Raw genomic sequence first — 17,464 nt, forward strand, 5'->3', positions numbered from 1 at the left:
CCAAACAAACTTCCTGTTTCCAGGCAAAGTCTAAAAGAACAGTAAAATGTTCTTCCTCTCCGTGCCCCAGCTGTGCTTGTCTCCAAAGCACCAAATACCTCACAAGTTGAGGTCTGCTTTTCCTTCTTTCTCTCAATATTCTTACAAAGGGAGCCTAAAGCATTTCTGTTCTCCTTACTGATCACTCCTTCCCCAACCCACTGTCTCCTCCACACTGACAGAGTAGGGACAAATGGGACCCTCTAAATTGCTCATTAAGGCAAAGAAGGAGCACTAGCTCCCCTTGGCTGGTCAGGACTGAGCCTGGGTTCAGGGTATTCCAGTCTGCAATCTGGTTCCAGGGCTGATGAACCATTATGGGTCTGTATTGTCCCCGCCGGAAAAGAGAAGGAGAAAATCTAGACACATGGAAAGCTGTGCCTCCACCCGTCTGCACATCTATCTCCCATGCCACCCAGAACCCCGTGGGCCCTGCTCAGAATTGGACTCCAGTGTTCCCGACAGCCTGGTCATCAGTTTCCCACCATCACTGGGCTGCCGATTACCAGGAGCTCTTGCCATCTGCTTTTGTTGCCCCTGTGTCATGAAGCTAAGAATCATTTTGTGGATATTGGAGCTCAAAGGAATTGGGGACAACCAGGAAGTATGTGCTAGGCCCAGCCCTCCCCTGGTCCCCTTTATAACCATCTACCTATGACTTCTTCTCGGTTCTGTCCCACAGGGTGTGGCCACAGCTGACTCGATAGACCCAGCTGGGCTTCTGAGTCTTCCATTCTGAAGAGTTCAAGGAACAGAGCTAAGATGCTGTAATACCGTGACTCAGATCTAAGTCTGTTTAACTCAAAAATCAGGGGCTTATCTTCTATGCTTCAATTTCAGACCATAATGTTTTCCATGCTACCCACATTTCATCCATAATGTTCTCTTGCCTAAGAGCAGACAGAAGAACAACTGTAGGGAGGTGGTGGTTCATTATCACACTGCATGGAGTGAGCGGTGTGACAGTGGCTGGGAGAAAGAGGTAACCCGTAGAAGCCATCCTTTGTTCCTGCCAATTATGCACATGCAAACCTCAACCACCCTGCAAGGCCTCAGACACAGCCCATCTCCTCCAAAAGCTTTCACCTGGCAGGGACCTTTCCTCCTTCTGCAACTGCCTGGTCTGACCCTCTCTCCAGGTATGTATGGCTTTATATCATGGTCACAGTTAAGCATACATCTTATCTTTCCTCCTAGACTTTACATAAACTTCTTGAGAATAGAGTCTATGTCTGATCATCTTTGTATGCTCCTTTGCTTTGAATGTAACAAATGCTTAATACAGTGGAATAAATAAATTACTAACATGCAATGACCCTTTATGACTTCATCATCTGGACCATTTGCACCTCTCCTCTTCTTTCACTTTTTAAAGGGCTGTCACACCAGAAGGCACTATTTCATACCTAGGGCACGATTTATGCATTGTAAGACCTCCCCCTCCCCAATCATAACTTACAGTCCATCTAGGTGGGGCTGGAGGTTGGTGCTGCCCAAGCAGCCATTTTCGGCTGTGAATTCTCCCAAAAGAAGTATTTTTAAAGAAGCATTTCTTTTATTTTTCAATCAATAAAAAGCAGTGATCCCTTTTTGAAATTTTTTACTTAGGGTTCTAAAATCTATCCTGGAGCCCCAGCAGGAGACTCCCTCTCCCAAGATTACTCGATCCTTCTTCAATCCAAGCAAGTCTATCCTAATTTAGTAGAACTCTAGAACTGGCTGTTCCTTCTAAATGTACCATAAACTGTATTAGCTTTAAGTTTTAGTTTTAGTTTTCCTGCATTGGTTTTAACTCCCACTGTAAGGGACAGGAACCCTAAATAGTATTGGCTTTTATTTTATTTATCCATCTCACAGAAGTCTGGAGGTAGGCAGGGCAGGAGTGCCCGGGAACTTCACAGTCAGTAGGGCCCCATCATCCTTCCATCTGGCCTACTATCCTGGTTTCGACGTCATGGGCCAAATGGCTGTTTGAGCTCCAGTTTTTATGCCAGCAGTCTACCAGCAGAAACAAGGAAATACTTAAAAAGGACATGCTTCTTCCCTTTAAAGACACTTTCTGGTGCTTGCCCACAGCACTTCCACTCCAACTCACTGGATAAGGGAGACTGATAAATGCCATCTACGTTCTAGTTAGGTCATTTCTAAGGAAGAAGGGGGAGAATAGGTATTGGGGACAACTAGCAGCCTCGGTCTCATGTTCTACTCCAAATACTTACTTTCCCATCTTTGAGAAATGGTTTTTCTCCTTCCTTGATAGCCAGGGTAGGCAGAAGCTCTGTTTCCACCTTTGTTCTTCATTGACCGGGAGATTGAATGGGTCAGGGGAAATTCAAGGCAGGGTGGGGTGACTTTCCCAACACATGCAGCAAATTAAGGCCAAGACGGGGGTGACACATAGTGGTCCTGAACCCCACCCCCCACCCCACCCCTACCCCGTCCCGCAAGAGGAGACTCAGCTGGGTCTGCGTCGGGTACAGAAACTGTCACTGCACAGAGCAATGGGTGCTGCTGAATGCCAGGGCTGGGAGAGGCGTAGGAGTCCTCACCACGGGTAACCGCAGGAAGCTATAGCTAAGAAATCTGTGCCCGGCAGCAGTGGGTTCCAGTGTGCTCATTCCAGCCACAGGACGTGGCCCTGCACAGGCCTCCCTGGTGCCACCTTGCTGCCTGGACCGCCCTGCGCGGGCACCACCCTCCTCTCAGGGCAACAACAGCACCACCTGGACCAGTCAATCACCCCTACGCAGCGTGGCAGACTCCTGCCACCTGGCAGGTAGCTCGGGACTCGGAGAGGCAAACCATGTGGCTGCACCCATCCTCAGGGGCCCCGAGTTTCCAGGCAAATGAAACCCTGCCCAGGCAGGTGACTACGTGCAGACTCCCTGTTATCATTCTGAATCTGGCCTGGCCCCTCCAGCTCTTGGGCTGCTTACCTGAGTGGGATCTGCCCTCCCACGGATGCTTTCTCCCTCCATAGGGCCTCAGGAAAGTATTTGGGCTGGCGGTTTGCCTGCCTCCTCTCCTGGGTGCCGGGTCCTCTGAACATCCCACAGAGGGTGGGGTGATGGTTCCAGTTTTGAAATGTCTTGCATACACAAGGTTGCCGTATCCTGGGGAGACAGGGATGTGGCCAGGTATGGGACCATCTGAGGCCAGAATGCAGGGCTCCTTGCTCTATTCAGGGCTGTTGGGGCACAAGGAGAGGATACTCTCATGCCCTGGGAGCATTTCTGGGGGAGCAAGGAGACCCCTCTTCAAAGGGGAAATATGGAATGCGTCCTTCAGACTGCAGTCTCCCTTCCATGTCTGGGATGACCACCTCCTGTCTTTAAAGAAGTGAGTTACCCTTACTTCCCTTTTCCAGAGAAGGCCACTGAGCCTCACCTGCCATGGAGGGGAGACAGGTATGATCTCCCCGTTCTCCATGTGTATTCTAAGACAGGTCACATACCCTCTCTAAAGGGCTGGGGCTACTGCCCAGTGCAGCGCTAGAGCTAGATCTGCAGTGTTGGAGTCTCCTTTTGTTAAAAGACCAAGGTGGGAGAGTTAGCCCTTAAGGACGCTTAAGCTAAGCTTTCTTACTATCAGGGTCTTTCCCCCCTCCTTCTACTTACTTCATCTTTTTTTTCCCTTTTATGAAAACATTGTCCTTTTTAGAAAATGAAATCTTAACCTGTAAGCTTAAAGTCTTCTCTGATCCCCTCCCCCCTCCTGTTGCCCTCTCTTCTCCTGAAGGCAACCCCATTCTCCCCACCCCCATCCACACAGTCACCCACGAGCATGGGGAGGCGGTCCTCTTGTCCCTGCAAAGCGTCTGACCTGAAGAGAGAGACAGGTCTGGGGTACCCTCTTTGCACCAGGTTCAGATTCTTTGTACCTTTTCCTCTTCCTTTCTCTCCGCAAAGAATCCTCCAAGCAGAGGTCTACCACCACTCCTAGCCCCCGTACTGTCTCTCACAGGATCCTCCGCACACACCAAACCAAGGGAGACCAGGGGGAGACATTAGCCCGGGGGTTGGGGAGGAGGCCTTTTCCAAAGTGCCACAGAGAAGCTTTGGAGAAGTTATCTCCAGCTGGAAAATGGCTGCATGAACCTTCATTCCCCAAAAAAGCAGATTTGCCCAAGGACATTCCGACTCCTGAACCAGCTAAGACCTTGCAGGAACTATGCAGGGAAACTGCCTGCTCTGGAACCTGGGAAAACTGAGTGTCTGTGTCGGTTTCAGAAAAGTGAGATACCATAAAAAGACTAGTGGTAGCCTGGAGGACTCCTGCTCTTCTCTCACTATTAAACCTCAGTTAAGAACTTTCTAGGTCCCATGTTTTCACCATAGGAATAAGGAATTAGGAATGTATTTTATTCTTCTCTGAGATCACTAAATTTAAAAGATTCAAATTTTGAAAAACGATAGGAATTAAAGTAGCAGCAGACAATGAAGACAGCCCTCGCTTCCACTCCTGGCTCTTCTACTTAATAACTGCAGTCATTGGGAAATTTTTTGTTTTTATTTATTTATTATTATTATTTTCTTAACATCTCTGAGTCTCGGTTCTTTATGGATTTACCTCAAAGTAACTAAATAGATCTCACAAGGTAGTTCTGAGGATTAAATGAGATAACATTTATAAAAGGAGTTTGTTCGGTGCCTGGCACATGATGGATATTTGGTAAAATGTGGTTTCATAACATTTCGTTTTCTTTGAGAGAGTCATTGTCTTCCCCCAATTAATTTAACCCAGTGGACTTCATGCATTAAGAAAAATATATATGGAATTCATCCCACACTTCCGAGTCTGTGGAGCATCACAGCCCCCGATGTTAGTGGCAAGTTGGAAGGTTCTAAAAAATGTGTAGAACAATGGCTCATTGAGAAAGCACTGAAAATGAAATGGACAGCTGAGGCAATTTTCCAGATAATCCCCACCCCAAATCGAGGAACGGCTGGTCTGATTGACTGGGACAGTTGCCTCCATCCCTGCCTCATCTTGCCCTCTGCAGACCTGATTATTTCAAAGATTCTTCAGTTAATATTTTCAAAAGAAAATGTTGATTCACTAATTTCAGACTGTAGAGAGTAGCTCCAAGATTCTCTTTTTGAAAGAATGGGAAGAGTTTTGTGTCTTAATTATCATCACAAATGCTGTTTTTTAATAAAGGGAAAATCTCAAACAAGAATCACAATAGCCTCACTAGCAGCTGTTTTGGGTAAAGCCAAAAACACAGCTCTATCTGTTGCCTCATTTATTTATACTAAGTGTCCATCAAGGCCCCAAGGCATATCCGAGTATCACCAATTTGCAAGGGGGGTGGGAAATGAAACTCAGAGAGGCTACAGTTCTGGCTCAAGGTCACACAGTGAGGCTAAGGTCAAATCGAAACCACGTTCCGAGTCTCCAGGTTCTTACAAAGACCAGTTTCAGGTGTGTTTAAAGAAGTTTGAGAATCCTTCCATCCTTTGGGGTGGGTCCAGCCTCCCAAGAGATAGCCTATGCTTTGACAGTCTGGTGCAATTTAAGGAATGCACCTTAAGATGGACCACCCTTCCTCCTTCTTTACCCCCTTCAGTCAAAAGAATCCCACTTAGATGCCTGAGTTGATTCATTCCTTGGAGGGGTCCCAATCATAGGTCCAAAAATAATCCGGGGGTCATTGCATTAGACCCACTGAGTCAGTCTATCTGGGTTGGAACCCAGGGTTTCCTATTTGTTAAAGCTCCTCAGGTGATGCACAGTTAGGTTTTAGAACCATTGCTTTCAATTGAGCCTTGCCTTCCCACTACCCTCACTGGAAAAGGAAGAACTCCTTGGACAGTAAGCCAGGAAGGAGTGGCTGGAACCCTAGTGCAAAATTGCCCTAGTCTTGAGAGATAGACCTTGATAAAAGGTTTGGTGATCAAATATCAGATGCTAAGCACACTTTGGCCCTCTTACAGATTCACAGTTTAAATTAGCCTAGTGAAGGCACTCAGGAGTCTTAATAAAACCTGGTAACCCCAGCACTTCCCAAATGTATTTTATCCTGAAACTTCCCCCATTCTTATTTCCCTAAAACTTATTAATATTCCACAGGACACATTTCGGGAAGTGCTGATTTCGAATAAACCACTGTAGCAACTTTCCATCTGAGGGACCAGGAAAAGTTAAGGGACCTGAAAAAGGTTGAAAAGTCTAAGAAAAAATTACTAAGGAAAAACTTCACTTAGTTCATAGCAGTGCTTGGGACCAGCTTGATTTTAAAGTTTTATGCATGACTGTGTGGAAAAAATCCAGACTGGGTGCAAGCTTCTTATATTTTGCCTATGAAGCAAGTTTTCATGCATCAAAATTATTTCCTTATCAGAAGATTAACATTATATATTTGTAGGGGGTTTTGGAGTTCACAAAATCCTCAATATGCTGGTATAATATAATACTGGGAGGTGAGTATTATCTCCATTTTATAGATAAGAATACTGAGATTCAGTAAGCTTAACTTATTTGAAAACCACTATGAGCTCCAAAATAATCTAGTCCAATAGTATCTAAGCCTAACTCCACATCAGAAATACTTAGTTTCCTTGTTGAAAGCATAAATCACAGGAAATTCTGCTTCTGTAGGTCATGGGTGGGGCTTAGGAATCTGTCATTTTAATTAACCCAGGTTATTTGGATGATGCCTTTCTGTGAACACAAGTTTGGATCTAATCCCCTCTTTTTCAATTGAGAAAACCAAGGCCCAGAAAGACAAACTGAAGGACTCCAAATTACAGAGCCAGGCTTCAAACAAAGAATTTTCTCATTTCATATCTACTGATATAAGCCCTAAGTTATTTTGCCTTGTAGCAAAGCAAGGGAGTCATGGTGGATCATGATGGATCATGGCGGATCATGGTGAATCATGGTGGATCATGGTGGATCATGGCAGATCATGGTGAATCATGGCGGATCATGATGGATCACATAGGCCCATGTAAGATATTCAATCAGCATATCTGTGGGAAAGAGGTAGAGGCAGCTAGTCTTCACACTGTGTGTTGGAGCGACATTGGTCCAATATTCCTCATGACAATGTTCAAAACCATTTTCTTAAATGAAGTAAGACTTTCACATTTGGCATTTGATTACTTTGCCTTTAAAAGTGACTTGGCTTTTTAAAGGAATCTATTTCCAAACTTATACTTTCATAAATCTTTCCTAGAATCATCCAGCCCAAATTACAATTCTCCCTTTGATCATATCGCTCTTCAGCAGCTATACTCCCTGTTGCCCTTGAAGTTGTGCTTTTTCTGATAAGTAAATGTTCTTAAGACATTTCGTGGCCTGTGTCCAGCCTCCCCAAGTAAAATATAAGTCTTCTCCTTATTCTATGTTGATTCTACTGGGTCTATACAAAGTTAATCAAAATTGTTAGCCAATTATAGAAGAAAAAAAGCTGACTGAGTCTTGAGTTCTAGTCCCAGCTCTGCCACTAGCCTACTGGCTGCCATCAGGCGAGTCAATTCATCATTTTGTGCTTCAATGTCCTCATCATAAATGAATACTTCAGGCTAGATAAGTATTCCCCAAGACATGTTCTGAAGGGCAGTTCCTCAGATGTCAAGGGTTATTACAAGAAAAAAAAAGGTGCTATTTGGTTAAATTTGTTTTGGGAACACCAGTCCCTAGTGCAGGACTGCTCCATCTTTAATGTGCATCAACAATCTCCACTCAGGGGATGGCTTAGATAGAATCCTTTACCAGGAGGTATTTTGGAAAGTTAATGTACTATAAAACCCATTTAAGCAGATGCTGGGCAGGATGAGCTCCAGGATCATCCCAGGACAAGCAGATGTGAACAGTAGACTAAACACTTGGGTTCAAAACTCTCCTACTTATGAGTAGTGTGATGGTGGTAGGCATGTTACCGCACCCCTCCGTGCCTCAGTTTCCTCAAATACATCTCATAGGTGCACAAATGCCCAATAAATAAATACTTAAATTCTATCAGAACTTGGCTATCTCCCAACTTGGCTTCCAATGCCTTACATCCCCATTTATGTCTTTATCAATGACTCTGTTGAGTTTCCCCCTGGCCAAGTTCTGTGTATCAGCTCCTAAGCGACATACTTTTTTGTTTGTTTGGGTGCATGGGCCAGGAATTAAACCCAGTTCTTCCACATGGCAGGCGGCAAGCATTCTACCACAGAACCACCTGTGCACCCTGACATACTTTTTTAAGAAGAGCTCTAACATGGCCCTGACCACTGACACACAGTGCCTGAGGACTTTGAGCTCCCTTTCCTTCACCCATTTTGTACCAGGGAGATACTATCATCAGACATGGGGACACAGTGAGTCCTTTATTCTCCAGACTTGAGGGTTAGTGCATGAATGCCAATGAAGTTCTTCTAACCAAGGAAAGTCTGCTAGGAAGATTCTGACCAGCTGATGAATGGTTTTAGGAAGTGAGCAGAATAGATGGCTGCCAACACACCTTTCCTCACTGGAAGTTGGGTGTAAGTTGATCCAGGTACAGGCTAGATCCCACTCATTTTGACTCAGTTAGTTAGGGTCAGGAGTCATTTCCCAGGCTGAACCCACTCATTTTGACTCAGTTAGTTAGGGTCAGGAGTCAGTGGGACACGCAGGTCAGCTGTTTGGTGTTAATGGTAGGGAGTGAATTTCCAGGGCATTCTGCAATCAGTGAAGAGCCAGAAAATTATTCAATTAGCAGACATAGCATGGGTTGTGGAGAACGAATACCTCTGTCAAGTTGGATAATAAGATAGTGATTCTGAACTCAAGGATTTCAGTGTTTTCATCATGAAACAATGAGCAGAGTCAGGCACTATTCTAAGACCCTTTCACATATTAAGTCATTTAATCTTAACAATTCTATGAGATGATTTCTATTATTATCTCCATGTACATATGGTCAAACAGGAAACAGAGAGTTTAAATAATTTGCTTAAATTTCCACAACTATCAGTGGTAGAATAGGGTGAATCCAGGAAATCCAATCCTATCTACCTGGCTATATACTGCCTCTCTTCCTCTCTAAAGTTAAAGGGCCTCACTTTTTGAAGCCCAAGATAGAAAAGCAGTTTCATTCAAGCTAGTATTCCATAGAACAGGGCAGTCTTGCCTTGTAAACAGGATAGGCCTGCAGATCAGAAACTGGGACCCAAGGGTTAGCATCTGCGCTGGTTTGAAACTGTGACGTACCCCCAGAAAAGGCTATGCTCTTTTAATCCATTCCTGTGGGTGCAGATCTGTTGTGGGTGGGATCTTTTGATTAGGTTGTTTCCATTGAGACGTGACCCACCCAATTCAAGATGGGTCGTAATCCTTTACTGGAGTCCTTTCTGAGGATAGAGGACAGAAAAAACCCAGGGAGCTCAGAGAGGGAAAAACACCCGGAGACAGAGCTCACAGAGAGAAAAGACCTGGAAAAGCTAAGAAAGGACCTGCAGGTCACACAGAAGAAGCCAATGGAATCAGAGCTGAAAGCAAAGAAACCCAGGAGCGAAGGACCAGCAGATGCCAGCCATATGACAGAAGTGTCCCAGATGCCAGCAGCCTTTCTTCAGAAGATATCAGCCTGTTGATGCCTTAATTTGGACATTTTCATGGCCTAAGAACTATAAATTGTAAGTTAATAACCCTATATTGTTAAAAGCCAGGCCATTTCTGCTATATTGCATTTTGGCATCTTTAGCAAACCAAAATAGCATCCACGTGAATTCCACTCAGATAAATGGTCCTCTAATGATTTTACTTCCCAGGCTTCCATCTCCTAAGGGCACTGTACTCTCACCATACCTGAGGTTTCATACACACACACCCATACACACACACACACACACATCAACCTAGCAGGTGCCACCACCACCAAAACAGGTGGTTGAAATACTTTTTAACCTTTAACTCCATTCTCCTGATATCCTTTCTACCCTTAGAAGGTTAAAAGGGAATGAACGCAAGAAGTAGCTTGGAGAAGCAAGAAGGCTGGGACATGTGACATGGCCATTTATTTCCTCACTGAGTCAACAATTATTTCCTAAGTGCCTCTTGCAGTACTGCCACTGCTAGGCACTCAAGTGACCAAAGTTAGAGCAAGAGCCTCTTCAGCAGGTCCCATATTGGTAAGAGAGAAAAAAACATACACATACAGGAAAAAAATAAACAACTAATGAGAGTACAAGAGAGAAGTAGTAAGAGCTTCACAAGGAACAACAGAGCTCTGTAGGGAGTTGGGAGGGGTGGATCCAGCTGGGGCAGTCCCAGAAGGCTTCCTGGAAGAAATAGAATTTGCCCTTCTGCCATCACCAAGCACTTGTTCTGAGCTCTAGAGCCAGTTATTGAACCCACTTGGAATGCTTTGCAGGATCTTTCTAGAAGTTCTGGCTCCTAGCTGAGAAACAACACCCTTGGGCTGAGCCAGCCCAAGGCCATGCTGGCCATGGTCTCCAGCCACTTATTCCAAGGGGACCATCAGATTTTCCTGAATGAATAGTTTTAAAGGGAAAAAAAGGATAACTTCACAAATTAATCCACCAATATTTTGCCTGCTTCTTCTCTGTGTTACCAAGTCCAGTCCCTAGGTGACAGCCTAGCTGTGCAGCAAAGGAGATGGGAACCTGTCCTGGAGACAGGACAAGAATGAAGTCAATGGAGCATAACTAGAGTGGAGATAAAGGCGCTTTCTTGGGCCTCACTGCATGGGGGTTGGGGGTGGGGAATAACTTGTCTAGTTAAATTCTCCCCCTCCTCCTCTCCTTTTCTCCTCCTTCAATTTGACTTGCTCTAAAGGCAGCTCCAGAAAAATATGGGGTCATATTCATATAAGATCGACCTAGAAGGTTGCCAGAAAGCTGTATGTTCCTAGCTGTGCTTCCATTTTCACACTTCTCTACTGAGGGAAGGTGATTGTGGATTATGATCAAATAGAGGTATGGAGGCACAGAGAAGGTAAGAGGTGGAAGAAAGACCACACAGCAAGCTGGCACCCAGAGCCTTGAAAAGGATCCATGTCCCCAGGAGCTCAAATGAGCACTGTTCTATTGCTGATGATTAACTTTTCCTAATCATTTATCCATTTCTTCCCATTCTGTAGAAATTTGTTGACCAACAAACATAAAACTGATACTACAACAGAATTAAGTTTTGCCAGTGGCCAGAGCTTATTAATCTCCCTAAAAACTGTATAACAAAAATTTAAGAAAACAGAAAAGTCTTGATAAAGCTTTGAGGCCAGTTCATTTGTTTTCAGGCATAGTTTGCATGTGCTTGATTCAAACCCTTAAGATGCTGTGAAATTCCATAATCATTGAACTGATTTATTCTCAGAGAACAGATGCCTGCATATTTGATGCCATTAGTAATGTATTTATTCATGTATTCATTTATTCATTTGGTAAACATTTTTCAAGTATTTCACGCTACTGAGTTCAGTCTTGTGGGGGGGCGTGGAGTTACTAATGGGAAATAGACAGACATGTGGCCTCAAAACATCTCTTCATTGTCCAGTGCTTTCTATCTGTCATCTTCTTGCAGTTTCCTGTGGCCCTCCAAAGTAGTGCTGAAGGCAGGTCCCTTTGTAAGGAGAGAAAACATGGAGGCTCAGGGAGTTTAGGTAACTCATCGAGGTCCCAGAGAAGCAAGTGGCAGACACGCCCAAAGAAATTCTCAAGCAAAGCAGGCTTAAGCACAGAAGGCTGAAAGAATTGGGAGAAGGAGGAATCGAAGACATCTGTGCTGGAAGGCTATGAATGCATCCTTAAGAGTGTAAACTTGGGGCAGGAATGAAGTCATCTGTCCCAAGTAAGGAAGATAAGATGAGGCAACCACTCACAAAGGTGAGCTCCTGACCTTCCAAGGTGGAGGATTTATACTCAGTCCCAGGGTTGGAAGAGGAAGGAGGTAACTAGAGGGAATACAGTTTAGCAGTTGAAACAGAAGCCTAAAGAGCACCTTAATTCACTTCTTTGTAACCAAGGCAGACTGGGGAAGGAATGCTTTAGGAATAATTTTCATGAATAACCTAAACCAGCGGCATAAGGTGAAGCTGGATGGGACACAGCCCTGCCTCCTCTAGGGGTAGGAGCAGAGGTCACAAAGAGGAAATAACACCCCCACCCCCCCACCCCCCATGCCTGGCCTCAGCCCCAGACCTTGCCCCAGCTTCGGGGTGGATGAGGCCTCTTTCAGCCATTCAAGGTCACCCAGCATGCCATAGGACCTTGCAGAGACAAGGCTCCATTACTCATTAGCCAGCCTGGGCGCTGGCCTCCAAGTCCCTGTCCTTGGTCACAAACACAGATGAAAGCCAAGCCGCTGGCTCTGGGAGAGGCAGGTCTGATAGTTCAGTAGCTATCTCAGCCACTGGCATTATCAAAGGCTGGGGCAGCCGAGAGAGGGGAGGGAGGCTGGGCTTTCACACACTCCTGTCCCCTTTGCAATTCCTCCTTCCCTCCTACCCTACTCATCAAACAGACACAACCAAAAAACAAAAGCAAACAACAAAGACCAAATCATCAATAGTTGAGAGCCATCAACAGATGGCTCTCAATGCAAAGATTCCCTAAGCAACTTTGGCTAGGACATACTGATTAAGATTAGCTGATGAGAGGGTAGGAATCCTCCCAGAAGTGTTTTGCTTGAGCCCATGAAATGGACTACTCTATCCTGACCTCAAGTTGGGTGCAAGTTCAAGTTGTGTCCACTCAGGCCTTGGCCCTGCCTCCCCACTTCCTCCCCTCATTAAGGGACCCATGGGGAGGTGCCCACATGCCCATACCTGCCCTCACTTCTCCAAGTCTTTCCCACCCATCCATCATTGACTGAGCTCTTGAAATCCAGAAAGCAGCAAAACCATTCCACAACACTGAGGGAATGCAATTTACCACCCGAGCTTTCCACCCCTTCACTCTGAATCTGGAAACAACCACATCACCAGGCTGCTCTCTTGTCCGTGGGCCTTTGTCCACTGTCCCATAAATGGATCTTGGAGGCTGCGGCTCTACCTAGGGAAACAGAAGCAAAGGGTAGGAAAAGATTGCCATTCAGAGCCTCCAAAGATCCCTGTTCCTGACTCTCAAACTCCTTGACTAATAGCTGACAGTATCAAATGCCGGTGAGGGCTAAATGATCAGAGAACAGCAAAGAATGCAACAGGAAGTCTTCACCCATTCCAATTACCCAACATTCAAGAAATGTTTAAAGAGTGCCTGTGATGTGCTCACTGTCAAGCAAATGATTAGGGGAGAGGCATAGACCCTGGCGTCAACAAGTCCCTCAACTTGTGAAAGAAAAACGTCAACAAACAGTGCCAATAACAATAAGGGATACCTTGTATTGAGCACCCACCCTGCTCTATTTTTCACAGCAATCACGGAGGATTGCACTATCATTTCCCTTTCACAGAAATGGAAACTGACACTCAAAGAGTGTCAAAGGTTCCAGGCAAGTGGCAGGGCTAGTAATCATACCCCCAATCCGGTGGGCACCACTCGGATAGCGAGAAGAGATATTTGACATTGTGGGCCACTATGTCATTTAATTTTCCCCTCCCTGGTATCCAAGTCAGTTCTCTTCTTAACCTTTGTGTTTTATTTCCCGATTGCTAAGACAAATACCGTATAATGGGTTGCCTTAAACAACGGAAATTTATTGGCTCACAGTTTTGAAACTAGGAGAAGTTCAAAATCAAGGCACCAGCAAAACAATGCTTTTTCCTCAAAGATTGTAGCATGGTGGGGCTGGCTGCCAGTGATCCTTGGCTCTTGTTTTTTCCTGTCACATGGCAATGCACATGGCAGTGTCTTTTCCTTTCTCCTCTGGATTCTATTAACTTCCGGTTTCTCTGCCTGCCTGAATTTCAGTTGGTTTATAAAGGCTCCAGTAATCTGGATGAAAACCCAACCTGATTCCGTCGGACTACACTTTAACTAAAATAACATCTTCAAGAGATCCTAATTATACTGGGTCACACCCACAGGATTGGATTCAGAGCAAGGACATGTTTTTGGGGGGCACCTAACTCCAAGCCGCTAGATAACCCCCACTGCTTCTTTTCCGTCTCCTTTACTTTCGTACCTCCCCACTTCTGATCCTGGAGTGTGGACTTCACCTACACCTCCCTTTGCTTCTGTCACCCCTGTAGCTGAAACCCATTCTTAGGGTTTCAACATCACCTTTTCCTTATAGGTTCCACTTAACACCATTTTCATCTCCAAATCATTTTGATGCCTATTACCACCTTAGCATTCTCAGGCCACTTTTTTAAGTGATTTCTTTGCCACCTGCTGGGACTAGTCCCATAGCCTGACTCTTTTTTTCTTTCATTGTATTCTCTTCCTGCCCCAGGATTCCCTATCTCTGTCATCTTGGTTTTACTTCCTAAATATATTTATTCTCACATAATTACTTTACTCAGAAATTTTCAGTGGTCCCCTAGTACCTGTACATTTACATCCATAGGCCTACACAGCCCTCTGTGTCTGGGCCCCAGTCTGCCCTCAGACCCTATTCTCCAAGGCCACTTGCTTGTTCTTTCTCCCTGTGCCTCCCTCAACTCCTCCCCCCACGCCCCCTTCTCACCCTTGAGGTCAGAACAGGTGTCTTTTATGGAACGGTTTCTGATTCCCATGAAGAGATGTCAACCCTCTCTCCCTGAACTGCCATAGCACTTTGTTATGCCACACCCTTGGGTTTTGCCTTTGACCTTGCCTTGGTCTGGTACAGAGGGAGGAGGTTGAGTTCTGAAGTACGAATGGGTTTGAATTTTGGCTCAGCATCTTCTTAGCAACGTGGCCATGGGTCCTTTCATCTGAGCCATCTTTTTTCTCCCATCTGTCAAATGGGCAGAAAAATACAATGTTGTTAGAAATAATATTTGCCAAAATACCTTACACAGGCACGTGATTCACAGACAGTCACTATCAACGTAATTATGCATGTATTTGTCCCCCACTAGAACATACGTTTCTTGAGGTTGGTTCTGTCCAACTTTAATTCATTTTTTTCATCAACCCAGTCACCAGCATAGCTCCAGGAAAACAGAAATCTTTCTACCAATATTTGTTAAATGCTGGCTATACTGAAAGAATCAAGATGTCCCACGTCTCCCTTGCTGCTGCTCCACCAGTGTGAACCCCTGCCTTCCAGAAGCCTCTAAGATCTCTGCCCCAGCCCTTTTCTACTGCTTGCCTCTGTCTCCCCAGAGCACCTCAATATCCACCCCCACGCCATACTTATCAGATGTTATTTAGGGTCCTTGCGTGAAAGAACTCAGCTGTAGGTGGAAATGAATGTTGCAAGCTTCTCGATGGAATAGGAATCATAAATCACTGTGATGTTGGGATAAAACATGAGGAAGCCCTGCCTTGCAAACCACAATTCCCTAAACCTCTGTAAAAAGCGGCCTTGACACCCCAGGAGACCTGGCAGGAGATTCCTTTCTCTCTGTTGCTGGGCACTTGGCTGTTCTAACTCTGGCTGAACCCCAGCAGCCCAGAGGCATATAAAAGCTTAAAGTCCCAATGCCCCCACCCTAGATGCGGATGCAGTCTCTATTCCACGCCACTTTCTCCCTCTATCTTCCAAGGCAGAGTTAAACCCCTATGGGCCTCCAGGCTATAAATAAGAAAACAGGGTGTCTGGGCAATCTGGAGCGGCTCCTTTATCCCATCCTTCTTGCCTCCTTCTGGCGGCTCATCCTAGAATCAAGGCCTGACATTGTCCATACCTCAGATGGGTGTCCTAGCTAGGAGTGACCACAGGGAGCCCCAATCTCTGGCCTTTGCAGTTGTGCTAGGGAATGCTTAAGGCCAAGGCCCTTGAGCCTGGGAGGGGAGAACACTGGTTGCAGATGCAAGCTTTTGCAAGAAGCTTTGATGTTCCGAGCAGGATTGGGAGGCGTGGGAAGGGAGACTTCTGTTCCCTTGAGCTCCCACAAGGCAAAACCTTTCCGCTATCTTAGAGGCCTCAGCATAGCCTAAAGGTGCTGGCTAAAGTCTTTCTTGGCCTTGACTAAATTAGACCAGAACGAAAGAGTGCACTTGAATCAAAGTGGAAAATTAGACCCTGTGCAGGGGAAAGCTCTCCTCTCCAAAATATATATGCATCAAAGTGTACCCCTGTCTAGCTGGGACGAGAGCCATCAAAATGCAAATGCGGGTTTTGAGAATGCTAATGTTGGAAGTGGAGAACAATACTGAGACAGACTTCTCGGGGCCAGGGAGAGGGCCCCAGGGCAGGATGTGGGAGCCGAGTGGGGGGCAGGGATGAAAGGGGGAAAGGAAGCCGTGTGACAGAGCCTGGAGATGAGAAAACAGCAGGAGTCGATTGAGGTTGAAAAGCTGCCGGGGCAGGCCTAGAAGAGGGAGCGCTCCGGAGGATGGGTCAGAGGACCTGAGTGCTGAGCCCTGACCTCAGGCTGCAGGCCCAGGAAAGGGGAGGGCAAGGTCAGGGGCATTTCTCTGAGTGGCAGCCCGGCAGGGTGGAGAGTCGGGACGTGCCCGGAGCCCAGGCTTGGACTTGAGGTCAAGGCCTGAAGAAAAAGACAGAAGACCCTGTGTTTCTGCGAAGGCGGTGAAGCCTGTGAAACTGGCATATAGGGAGAGAAGGAACGAGAGGGCTGGAGAAGAGGGGCTTGGGAACAGGGTGTGGGTCAAGTCCAGGACTGGGTCCAGGTGGTGTCCCTCAGAGCAGTTTCTTGGCAGTTTGGGTGAATTGTTTCCCCTCTTTCTGTGCCTCGCTTTCTTTTCCATAAAGTAGAGATCATTGGTTGCTGGGAGGGCTAAATAAGTTTAAACAGTGTTTGGCACAGGGTAAATGCTTGGTAGAGAAACTGAGGCCCGGAAAGACCTAATAACGTGCTTACCCAAGCACGCGTAATGTGTTTACCCAAACAGACAAGGAAGTGATGGAAAACTGGATTCCAACACAAACTACCTGTGCCAGTCTACCGAGCCGCACCACCTGCCTCTCCCAAATGGGAGCATGAGTTGCTTCGTACCCAGAGGTGCAGCGTGGGATCCCAGAGATGTGGAAGAAGTCACAGGTGGGCGGCCAAGAGCCCATGCAGAGGAAGAAACCGTGAGCCCTGGAGTGATGACATGCTGGGAATGGGTATTTATTTGGGGGAAAGGTGCTTACGTTTGTCCCTGCCCCTGGGTAACTCATCCTAGTCTGGTGAATGAATAAAGGAAAGAAAGCATGAATGGAAAAGAGTGGGAAGGGCCAAGTCACTTTTGCTAATGGCTTTATGAACTAGTAGTTAGTGTAGAAATATAGCCCTCAGATATCCTGATTACAATCTGGCTGCAGACCTGAGCCACTAGGATAGGTTTAGGTTCAAGCACAACATATGGGCATCTTTCATAGAAAAAGGTGATGCCACCCACCTGCTTTATCCAACACACTCTCCAGGAGTGGAAATTCCAAGGGAGATGATGGCGTA

The 17,464-nt window shown here is 45.9% G+C and overlaps 1 long non-coding RNA gene across 1 annotated transcript; it reads left to right on the plus strand.

Annotated features, from left to right (window-relative positions):
• The first annotated feature begins 5 nt into the window (after window positions 1-5).
• LOC143689733 (uncharacterized) lies at window positions 6-17,204 on the plus strand. Its single transcript, XR_013178900.1, has 3 exons — window positions 6-111; window positions 722-1,178; window positions 16,917-17,204. It is a non-coding gene; the product is annotated as an uncharacterized LOC143689733 (long non-coding RNA).
• Window positions 17,205-17,464: the final 260 nt, after the last annotated feature.

Source organism: Tamandua tetradactyla, chromosome 7, assembly GCF_023851605.1.
Source record: "Tamandua tetradactyla isolate mTamTet1 chromosome 7, mTamTet1.pri, whole genome shotgun sequence".
NCBI lineage: Eukaryota > Metazoa > Chordata > Mammalia > Pilosa > Myrmecophagidae > Tamandua > Tamandua tetradactyla.